This window comes from Carcharodon carcharias, chromosome 2 (assembly GCF_017639515.1).
Source record: "Carcharodon carcharias isolate sCarCar2 chromosome 2, sCarCar2.pri, whole genome shotgun sequence".
In the NCBI taxonomy this organism is placed as follows: Eukaryota; Metazoa; Chordata; class Chondrichthyes; order Lamniformes; family Lamnidae; genus Carcharodon; species Carcharodon carcharias.
The window spans coordinates 198524082-198536368 of NC_054468.1; the positions used below are offsets into that span (position 1 = coordinate 198524082).

General features: G+C 42.8%; 1 long non-coding RNA gene across 1 annotated transcript; it reads left to right on the forward strand.

Moving 5' to 3' along the window:
- The first annotated feature begins 1734 nt into the window (after positions 1–1734).
- LOC121289999 lies at positions 1735–4370 on the forward strand. Its single transcript, XR_005945691.1, has 3 exons — positions 1735–1847; positions 1992–2057; positions 4115–4370. It is a non-coding gene; the product is annotated as an uncharacterized LOC121289999 (long non-coding RNA).
- The last annotated feature ends 7917 nt before the right edge of the window (positions 4371–12287 follow it).

The window sequence follows — 12287 nt, forward strand, 5'->3', positions numbered from 1 at the left end:
ACCATTATTAGGTTCTTAAATTCACTTGTTTTTCATTACCTCTCAGTCTATAGGGGGCAGAGTGGATTTTCTGTATGTTTCTGATTTCTAATGGATTTATATTACTTATTTTCAATAGATTTCTAAAATTTCAGTCGTATTTTATGGGGAATGGAAGAATCTGTGCCCTTGCCAACCTGGGTCAGTTTAGGGGCCAGCTGGTATTGCTGAGATTGTTATTTGCTGTCATGACCCTTAGGGTCTCCGAAATACTGACTAAAATTGTGACAGTATGTACATACTTACATGGCATGGTGTGAAGTTGCTGTACTAATCAGGTATAAAGGCTTACTTTACCAGTAAAAATTGGCATTTGTCCATTCCGGTATAAGTAGCATTTTAATAGAATGAGTCTCAATTACTGCCAAACAACCTCTTTGGCACTGAAAATTAACTTTAACAATTCTGCAGTCTCATTCCTTCAGATTTTAATTATTGTTGGACATTTAAAAGAATACATATTTTTCTTTCTGTCTCTTGAATATCTCTTTCTTAACCCAATCTTTTTTTTCTTTCTTTAATTCACCTTCTGTACCAGATGTGACATTGGATTAAATATTTTAACTGATACCTTCTGGTTCAAATATTGCACTGCTCTTAGTGATTCTTCAATCTGTTTGGTTAAGTAGATGCGCAGTTTCTTACCCTGTTCACATAAGCTTCAGTTGCCTTGAAGTGGGCACTGCTTTTTCTTTCAGCTGCTGGGCAACCTCCAGAGCAAAATCCCATAAAAAGAATATTGGTAAGTGAAAGCGTAATGACTGGCTGGAGCCATTAGTTCACTACTGAATGAAAAATCTGACCCATCATAACTGCAAACTGGACTTATCCTTAACCTATGCATGAGGTGCTAATTCAATCATGCCGATATCAGTTTAGAGAAGTGCAGGTTGTAAAATCTGAAAATCTATTTGAATGCACTGCAGAAATCCAAGTTTAGCAGACTAATGATTGATGGAAGGGGCAGCATTCAAAAAGAGGAGATTATATGACATCCAGACTGGCTAGATCTACCTTTGACAAACAATGGCATGGAGCAACAGATTAAAATTTAGTGGTCTTATCGATTCTATTACCAATGGGGTGACAAAGGCATGCGGGGGGGAATGGGGTATATCCTGTTCGCTGCATAAAAAATCTTAAATCCACCCACAGTTTATAAAGGTAAGAATGACAGCTGTTTTTTGTAGCTTTTATAACTTGGTCTAGATCAATGTGTCGGATCATTTGTATTAGCAATGGAAGAGCTACAAAGCACATTTTTCAGTAATATGAAAATTAAATAAATCACAACCATGATGATATTTTATTTATGTACTATCTATTTTTCTGTGACTGTTTGGTGGGGCTTGGGGAGGAGTTGGAACTTAAAGGCTTTTGGGAATCAAGTGCAAGATTTGAATTTAAGCCTGTGGGCTTCTATTTGGGTGGCCTTCATGGCATTAATATTCAATACTGTAGCAAGAATAGGCATATGTCCTGATCTAGTGCCAAGAAGACATTTTGGTGGATTAGTGTTCCCGCTGGAGACATTGGCTGCTCAAATATGCTCACACTGTTCACTGGGGGGCATGCACAATGCATTGCATTTAAACCACAGTCCAGGGTGGTTGGGTGTGGTGTAGGACTGTGGGATCAGAACTCAGTGTATTTAATAATGAATAGCATACACTATGATCTTTTTCTACAGGCTCTTCACCACTAAATAGGGCAGCATGGGTTAGCATGAGAGGAATCAACTTGGTCTTAGTAGTTTTTAAAATATATATAGATGCTGAAAAAATATGGTTTCAACCTATTTGAAAATTGTAAGTATTGGTGTATTTTCAAACAAAATTGCATGTTGCTGCAAAGCATCAAGTAATGATCAGATAGAATAAATCATCCCAGTAAGGACTAGAAAATGTTTACAGTTGCCATCACTATAACTTCATGTTAACTCCTATTTACAGGGCTGAAGAGGAGCCACATTCAGATGACTGCAGTCTGGGTCCAAGCTGTGTTCTCTTGACAAAACAGTTGAGTGCATAACCAGGAGCCTTGACCTACACAGGTGCATGACAGAATGCATTAGATCATTGTTTCAGCAGTCCCTTTATAGAATATAGCCTTTCTCAACTAAATGTTGTTCATTCCCTTGGGATTTTAATAGAGCTGGGGGTTTAAAAGCTAAATTAGCACAGAAAACTTTTTAAAAATTCTTAATCATTATTATCCTCCGGTTCAGGCTTCTTGCATATCCCCGATTTTAATCACTACAATGTCTAGGCCCTAAGCTCTGTATTTTCGTTCCTAAACCGTTTCATTTCTTTGCCTCTCTTTCCTCCTTTAAGACACTCCTTAAAACCTACCTCATTTCCTATTTGGTCATCTGTCCTGATATCTCTTTATGCGGCTCAATGGCAATTTTTGCTTGATAGTAGCTACTATGAAGCACTTTATTAGTATGTTAAATAGCTATATAAATGTGAGTTTTTGATGTAGTACATTGTATCATCTGATGATATCATCTCTAAGGAATATTTTTCGATGCTATAACTGAGAACAGAGGTTATTTACTATGAAAAAAATGTTCACGGTTCACTAAGATTTTACTTTAACTACATGAATGAAACACTGAATATGTTACACAAGGATACACAATGAGCAGCCATGTTCAATATTGCATTTAAGGTGCTGACTTAAGTGATACCTTTGTCACTCATGAGAAGTTAGTCCATTCATGAAATGTAGGTCTTTAAACTGTGCTCTGTTGTGCCATTGGTACTAACACTACAGAAGCCCTGAAGTAAGAAAATGGTGTGCAATATGTTTCTGGCTGCTTCTGACATGCCCAAGCAGTACCCCATATTGAAAAAGATGCAAGCGAGGGCTTGTCCAGCAGCATGCATGAAAGACCTCACATTAGCATTATTTAAAAGACCAGCAACCCAACTTGCAGGAGAGGTGCAAACTTTGACTTATTTCTTTGATAGCAACATTTGCGGAAACACTGTGGATTATTTTTGGAGGTGTTGTGGATAGTTGATGCACCCATACCAGGAGGACAGAGGATATGGTCACCTGTCCACACCAAGTCTGTAGTAGGAATGGGGGCTATAGTTGCAATGCCTCTGGGTCTGCAACATGACAGGCCAATGGAGCACAGCAGGTAGAGAGGGAAAGATGTGAAGAGGGTGGATGTGGAGGGTTGTCCATAGAAGGCCTTACCCACCATAGGTTTTCACTTCCTCCACCAGCACCTTATCCATGAGTAATACCTAGGCCTTCAGATTCAACAAAGAGATGCACACAGACCTGTGCCATCTCCATCAATGGGACCTGGAACCTCACACCAGGATGAGGGCGTTGCTCCCAGCAATCATCGAGGTCATTCTGGCCCTCAATTTCTGCGTCTCCAGATGGTTCCAGGTGGCAGCAGGCAAGATAGTGACCATCTCCCAGTCTGCCGTCCATCACTGCATCTGACAGGTGAATGTGACCCTGTATGCGAGGAAAGCAATTGCACTGTTTTGTCTCGAAAGAGAGAAGCAGGATATGTGGACACGTAGTTTTGCTAAGATACTAGGATTTCCAATGGTGCAGGGAACCGTCAACTGCCCACAGGTAGCTCTGTGGGCCCCACATGTTAACAAGGAGAGATACAAGAACCATAAGAGCTACCACTCTATTAACATCCAGTTTGATGTTTGACCATGCACATTATGCTGGTGAATGCCCACTATCCTGGCAGCAGCCATCATCCTGTCAGCCTCGGACAGTCTGCCATTCCTTCATCTTCAGGACACCAAGAAGAACCAAAGGGTGGCTGCTTGGAGACAAGGGATATCCCCTCGACCCAAGGCTGATGTCCCCCACTCTGCTACTCAAAGATACCAGGTATACAATGAAAGCCAGGCAGCCACCAGCAAGATCATGAAGCAGCAGTTTCAATACCCAGATTGCTGGTGGAGGTTGGGGGTGGGGGAGGTGGGGGGAAGTCCAACCATACTCTCCAAAGCTTGTGTCAAAATTGGTAGAAGTCGGTTGTGTTTTCCTAACATTCTAACAAGAGGGCACAATGTATTGCCACCAGATGTTCGGTGACCACCTTGGGAGGAGGAGGAGGAAGAGAAAGAAGGCAGGGAGTGGCATCCATGACCTCTTCGCTTTGGACAAAGTATTCTGGAGTGTCACTGCTTCCTTTAGAAGAGCAGCCATTCACCACCATGGCTCCACTACCCCTTACATTCCCGACTCTCTAGGATACTCCATCACAGGGCCCTCTTGTCCAAGTGCTGCAATAAAGAAAAACCAACAAAAATTTTTCCATAACATTTTTATCCAGCAACAGATCCATTTGTACAAATAAAAATGAACTATTCTGTTCGCTTAGAGTTGTCCTGTGTGTGCCTCTGCCTGTTATGGTGCTCCAATGGGCCAGGATTTTATGGGGTGGAGTGGCGGGAAGTCAGGGCCAACCCTGCCTTGGCTGGTCATGGTAGTGCTGATTCAATTTTACATTCCTCAGGCAAGGAACTGCCTGCAGTGGGGGATTCTTTCCCTTTAAGAGATGAAGTCCCACCCCCGAGATCCGCCAGTCAATCGGAGGGCTGGCAACTCTTTAGCCCTAGCAGTACCACTGCAAGCAGTGGTCAACACCAAGACTACAGCCGACTGGGATCCGTAAAGATGGAGGATGTCCTGAAATGAAGGTGAGTCGGGTTGGGCATGCCAGAACCAATCAGGCAAGCCCCAATGAGGACAGGGAGGGGGGGTTGGAGCAGAAAGCTGTTGAGCAGGGGTGGCTGGTAGCCCTTGCTGCTTGGTGGGGAGGCCCTCCATGAGCATCAGAGTGTCCAACTGGAAGGCCCACCCCCGCCGAGCCCACAAGGAGCCCACCACAGTATTCATTGTGGTCTCCTTACTTTGTGAAATACCCACCCACAGTGGTAAAATACTAAATGTGGCAGGAAGAGGCCCTTAATTGGCCTAAGGGTGGGAAGACTGTCTGTCACGTGGGGCATTCCCCTGGTTAAAAAATCAACAGTGATGGGAAGGCAATGGGCATGCCACCCCTCGCTATCCCACTTGCTTTTACAACCTCCCCCCGCCTCCCACAATGCTCCCTGGGGCCCTGCAAACTCCTGGTCTCACATTGCTACCCCTGTAATTGGCTGGTGGAAGGCTGTTGGCATTCATTGGAGGAGGCTGCAGAGGCTTTGAAGGACACACTTAAGCAGCTCTGGGCCTTGAGGTCTCAACATACAACTGCACAATTTTGACATGGGTAGCAGCATTCTGGGCTGGCTGGCTGAAAGTCAACAGCAGGGGCATTTGAGGAGTGACAGTGGTGGGAGAACAAGTACTGTCATCCTGAGAGAGGTCACCGAGCTACTGCCTCCCCTGGGGCAGCACATTTCGTAACCTTCTAGGCTGCTGTGATAGCTGAGCTCCATTCCCCTTTGAGCACTGGTATCCTTTAAGAGTTGGAGGCTAGCTGGAATACAGGCTAGGCTCACTCGCAGCATGTAGGCTCCCCCCCACCACCCCACCCCATCCACACCCCCCCACCGCCACCCCCACCCCCCCCCCTCCCCCCCACCCCACAAACCCCACCATTGAGAATACAGCCAGCTAGAAGGGCAGGTGATACTCAACTGCACGCTCAATCATGGAAATAAAGAGGCAGCTCAAAGTTAGCTTGCTGCAGCTCAGTGGGATTGGATTCAGGCAGATCACAACTTGTGACCCATGAGCCTGAAAATGGGTGCAGGCAAGTTTTTAGCCTGTAATATGATTCCGCAGTCCCTCATCGTATACTCTCTGTATATCCTTTCAGAACTTCCATCATATAAACATTTGGTGCATGTAAGACTGGTAGAAACAATGACTACTGGACACTTCAGGATAGTGGGTCAAAGCAGCTTAAGGTTGGATTTAAGCTTGAAGTTGATTTCTCCTAACCTGATATTAATAAATGTAACTAAAATTACTCCAGGTGCCTTAAACTGGGTGCTGGTGTTATACTTTCAGGCCCCACTTACACTGTACCAGACGGTGTGGTATCTGTTACATGTTTAAGAGCAATGTGACCAGGCAGCTGTGATGCTCACTCACATCAAGTGAAAGAGAGTACAGGCTCACCCAAACACAGCTCTATTCATAAGCCACTGAGTGCTGATGAAATTTCTACTGATAGAGAAGAACTAATGGGCAAATGTCCATTTCCAGTAATTACGAATGTCACCAGTGGTGTCTGTAATTGTCTTAGGCAATATATTTTAAGATTAAAAAGTTCAGCTGCATTGTTAATAATACAAAATGACCCTTTTCAAGCAGCCTTCCTCCTCAACCCTGTAAAAATCATGAATGTTATATTGCACTTTTAATAGAATTTGTTTGACCAAGGCTATTTGGCTGATTCAGGTACGTTACCATTATATAGATAATGTCCTGGTGATCTGTGAGCCAGTACACTGCCTAGTGTCATACTGAAATAAACTAGGAGAACCGAGCTTTAGCTATTTCTGTTGGCCCTGTGCTGGGGGACTTCACTGGCAGTAGGGGCATTACGATTAGTCATATTTCCCCCTGTTGGGAAGGGGCAAAATCACCCAGGATTTCTGCTCCTCATTGCCATCTGGTGACCCATGCTGGAAAATGCACTTGTGCGGACATCACATAGGGACAGTTTTGTGGCTACTTCCTTCACAATCTATGAAGCCACTACCGTTCAGAATTTCTTCATCCTCCACATCTACATGCTGCCGTGTCTTCAGATATGGAGTCAGCTTCAATATGAAGGCTGATGACACCAGGTTTTTCTTTTCCACTGTCAATTTTGACCCTTCTACTACCTCTGTATTTTCAGGCAGCTAAGCAATCTTAGATGAGCCGCAACTTCCTCTAGCTAAACATAATAAATAAAGGCATCATTCCATTCCCTACCACAAACTGCATATCCTTGCCACCAATTCTAAACCACACCTTGGCCACTGCCTCAGGCTGAATCAGACTGTTTCCTACATACCTAAGGGTCCTATTTGATCCTGAACTGAGTTTTCAATTCCAAAACAAGTCCTAGTAATCCTTCTGCCATCTCTGTAACATCACCTGCCTCTCATCCATACATTTTTGATCTTCAGATTTTGATATTTTTCTGGTCAGTCCCCAATCCTCAAATCTTCATAGACTTTACCTTAACCAAAACTCTATTGCTCAGTTGTATCCTAACCTGTAACAAGTCCTGCTCACCATTACGCCTGTCCCTGATGAGCTACATTAGCTCCTAGCCCCCCAGTTCCTGAAATTTAAAATGCTCATCTTCTAGTTTAAATAGCCTTAGGGCTTCAACTTTCCCTATCTCTAGCTTCAGCCCTAAAAGCCCCTTGTACTCTCCATTTCCCTGGCTGTCTCTTTTCATGCACACTATCCCCCCCAATCCCCCAATCTCTTTGTTCTGTTATTGGTGACCATGGCCAGGATTTCCCCCACGGTAATTTGGGGGCGGGGCCCGGTCGCCAAAGGGAAAATGACGTGGAATCCCCGACGTCATCCTGGGCCATTTAAATTTTTAGGAAGGCGGGTGGACAGCGAAATCAGCTGTCCACCCGCCGACCTGTCAATGGCCAATTAAGGCCATTGACAGGCTCATTAAGATAGTTAAATGCCCTACCAGGCCAACCTTAAGGCTGTCTGGCAGGCAGGCCAGGAGCTCCAGCGGCCTGTAGATTATTAATGAAACTTCATCCACTGGTGGGCTGAAGTTTCATTACTGTTTTGTAAAAATGTCATAAATTTTATGAGTTTGTTGTCAACATGTCCCATTTCATGCGACGTTGTCACATGAGGGGGACATGTTAATAATTTTAAAATGTCTCTATTTTTTGACTTTACTTACCTTTCACTAAACTCCCTGAGACAGGACTTTCCCTTAGGGAGCAGTGTGTGCTCTTTCACGCAAATGTGCGAAAGAGCGCACTTTGACAGTTGGGGATTCCCTCCCCCGCCCGGAACAAGAAGCGCAGAGCATAACGCTTCCTGTCGGGCAGGCCACTGGGTGGGCCTTAATTGGTCTGCCCACTCAAAATGGCGGTGGGTCTTGTTTCGGCTGCGGGGTTCGGTTGCCCGCCCGCCGCTGAGCCGGTGGGGTCCGCCCGCCAGCCAAGGGCTAAATTCTGCCCCACGTTCTTGAATTCCCTCCTTAAACTTTCTGTCCCTTCACCTCCATCTCCTCCATTGAGACATTCCTTTAAACCCGATTTGTTGACCAAGATTTTGATCACTCCTCCTAATATCTCCTTCTTTGACTTGAAGTCTATTCTTTGGCTCTGCCTCTATGCAATGTCTTGAGACACTTTACTAGGCTAAGAATGCTTTGCACATTGCTGTCCTTCATGTCTATTCATAAATCCCAAAAAAGTGACCTATGGTGCAGATCTAAAATGAAAGGAATGGAAACTAACATTATTAAAATAAGATTAAGAATACAACAAAAACCACTTTAATTATTAGCAATGATAATAGATTTAAAACATTTTATTTCAGATTATATCACTGTCTTATTTACTTCTTGAAGCTCCAGTTATTATATTTCATAATAAACATATATGAATAGAAATCATTTCTGACAATTGCCCACTTTAACACAGAAAGGCTCTCATGACATGTCTTAATTCAGTAATCAATCAATTCATGTATTAACTAAAGTTCATTTGAAATTGTTTTGTGCTATTTTTATTTTTGTTGATATATTTAAGTTAATGGCAGTCCCAAGTGAAGGTTGTTTTGAAGTTGGTGAAAGTCCAGACTGTTGAATCATTCGTGTAATTTTTTTCTCCTATTGCTGTTATGATTAATTTTATTTTATTTGCTGGGCAGTATTGTGAGTTCGCTAATGATACCCACAGACAGTTTTGAAATGAAGGAGGATAACATTCACATTTACTGAGCAGAGGATATGACCAAATGTGTTATTTGTCTGAATTTTTTTGGTAGAATGTGCGGCACTGGAGACCTTTTCTTGGGGGTCCTGAGTAGGATGAAGTTGAGCAATTTCAATTCACCTCCCAGTGGCCGTAAATTCACAGCACAATACTTAATCTGCCACTGTTTCACTTAACTGGAACAAGAACGGGAATTCCTGCAAACTATTAATAAAATACATTGTTGGGATATTGTAAATGGAGCTTTATTATGCATCTAAGTGTTTTGTAACTTACCTGAGTGTACTTGATCCAGTATTGGTTGCAAAAAATGGATAGTTCCATTCCTAGCATTGATACTCTGCATCTTAACAATGTTGCTTTTGATTTTACTATTCATTGACAGGCAAAACCCTTGCTTGTTGCAAGTTATACAATCACAGCATGGTATTTGTTTCAATTGAAAATTCTTAGTCATCCTTCCCAGTACTCAAAGGAATGCTTTACCTCCCTCCCTTTCTTTAAGATAGAGAGACTGCATATCTATTTTGAAGAAAACAAATAGTGTCTTTGCTGTAAAAATAAGGCACCAAATTCAGCAGTCCAGTTATATACCTGCTACTCAACTGAAGAAGCTCAGCATTATCCAGTGTTGTGAAGTCAGTTGAATATAAAATTGGCAGAATGTTTAATGGGCAGTCAATCCACAACCACTTTCTGCCCACGAAAAAATTGAAAAATTAACTCCTTGAAAACATATTATCATTGTGATTATGAGGGGCACAGACAGGGTGGATAGGGAGCAGCTGTTCCCCTTAGTTGAAGGGTCAGTCACAAGGGGACATAAGTTCAAGGTGAGGGGCAGGAAGTTTAGGGGGTATGTGAGGAAAAACTTTTTTACCCACAGGGTGGTGACGGTCTGGAATGCACTGCCTGGGAGGGTGGTCGAGGCGGGTTGCCTCACGTCCTTTAAAAAGTACCTGGATGAGCACTTGGCATGTCATAACCTTCAAGGCTATGGGCCAAGTGCTGATAAATGGGATTAGGTAGGCAGGTCACGTGTTTCTCACATGTTGGTGCAGACTCGATGGACTGAAGGGCCTCTTCTGCACTGTGATTCTGTGATTCTGTGATTGTCTAATTTCTCATTACCAGACTGATATGTTGATTTGATAAATAGTGAATGAAGTCATCTGCAGATTCATTTTATGTAACTTAGCCTGGCAAATTATGATTGCTTCATATGTGATATTATGCTCGGGAGTGAAATAGTTAGTTAGGGCTCTTTTAGACTTATTGTGGTTTGCATCATTTCAATTATCAGACAGAATGAAGTATCTCTTGCAAGTGTTCTCTCCATGGCACAATAGCAAAGTTTCCTTTGATATTTTTCACTCATTTGTTCCACCTTCAAGGAGCTAAAGTATTGATGATTTATAGGTCAAATGAGGCAGATTAGGTAATGCCAGAGCTATATTACAGTAGCACTGTATTTTACTTAGTTGGACATAGATACATTGCGCACTGGGTCCATGGTTAAGATTATGAGACATAGGAACAGATGTCGGGCCATTCAGCCCATCGAGTCCACTCTGCCATTCTATGAGATCATGGCTGATCTCCAACTCCACTTTCCTGCCTTTTCCCCATAACCTTTGATTCCCTTACTGATTAAAAATCTGGCTATCTCAGCCTTGAATATACTTAACGACCCAGCCTCTACAGCCCTCTGCGGTAAAGAATTCCGTAGATTGACTACCCTCTGAGAGAAGAAATTCCTCCTAATCTCTGATTTAAATGTGCGCCCCCTTACCCTGAGATTATGCCCTCTAATCCTAGACTCTCCCACAAATAATCTCTCAGCATCTACCCTGTCAAGACCCCTAAGAATCTTATATGTTTCAATAAGATCGCCTCTCATTCTTCTAAACTCCAGGGAGTAGAGGCCCAACCAACTCAGTCTCTCCTCATAAGAAAATCCCTCCATCCCTGAGATCAACCTAGTGAACTTTCTCTGGACTGCCTCCAATGCCAGTATATCTTTCCTTAGGTAGGGGGACCAAAACTGTTCACAGTATTCTAGGTGTGGTCGAACTAGTGCCTTGTAAAGTTTTAGTAAGACTTCCCTATTTTTATACTCCATTCCCTTTAAAATAAAGGCCAATATTCCATTTACCTTACCTATTACCTGCTGAACTTGTATGCTAGCTTTGTGGAATTCATGCACGAGGACCCCTAAAACCCTCTGCGCTGCAGCTTTCTTCAGTCTTTCTCTATTTAGATATTATTCAGCTCCTCTATTCTTCCTGCCAAAGTGCATAACATCACACTTTCCCACATTATTTTCCATCTGCCAAGTGTTTTTCTCACTCACTTAACCTGCCTATACCCCTCCGTAGACACTTTGTGACACTTGCCTTCCCACCTATTTTTGTGTCATTCCGCAAGCTTGGTGATAGTACATTCACTTCCCTATTCCAAGTCATAATATATATTGTAAATAATTGTGGCCCCAGCACTGATCCCTGTGGCACTCCACTACTTACTGGTTGCCATCCTGAAAATGCTCCCCATATCCCAACTCTCTGCCACCTATTAGTTAGCCAGCCCTCTTTCCATGCTAATATACTACGTCCAACACCATGGGTTCTTATCTTATGTAGCCTTATGTGTGGTATCATCGAATGCCTTTTGGAAATCCAAATATATTACATCTACTGGTTCCCCTTTATCTATCCTGCTTGTAACTCCTCAAAGAATTCTAATAAATTTGTCAGGCTTGATTTCCCCTTCATGAAGCCGTGCTGACTCTGCTTGATTAGATTATGTATTTCCAAATGTTCTGCAATTACATTCTTTATAATAGACTCCAAAATTTTCCCAATGATAGTTGTTAAGCTAATTGGCCTAAAGTTACCTGTTTTTTGTCTTCCCCTTTTTGAATAAGGGTGTTGCATTGGCAGTTTTTCCAATCATCTGGGACTTTTCCAGGACCTAAGGACTCTCGGAAGGTTACTACCAGTGCACCCACTATCTCTGCAGCTATTTCCTTTAATATCCTAGGATGCAACCCATCAGGTCCAGGTGACTTATCGGCCTTTAGCCCCATTAGTTTCCCTAGTACCTTTTCTCTACTGATAGTTATTGTATTTATTTCCTCCCCCACTTTTGCCCTGTGATTATTTCGCATTTTTGGTATGCTATTAGTGTCTTCTACAGTGAAGACTGGTGTAAATTATTTATTCAGCTCCTGGTCCCCCACTATTATTTCCCCAGCCTCATTCTCTAAGGGGCCTATAATGACTTTGGCCTCTCTCTTTTTATATATTTAAAGAAGCTCTA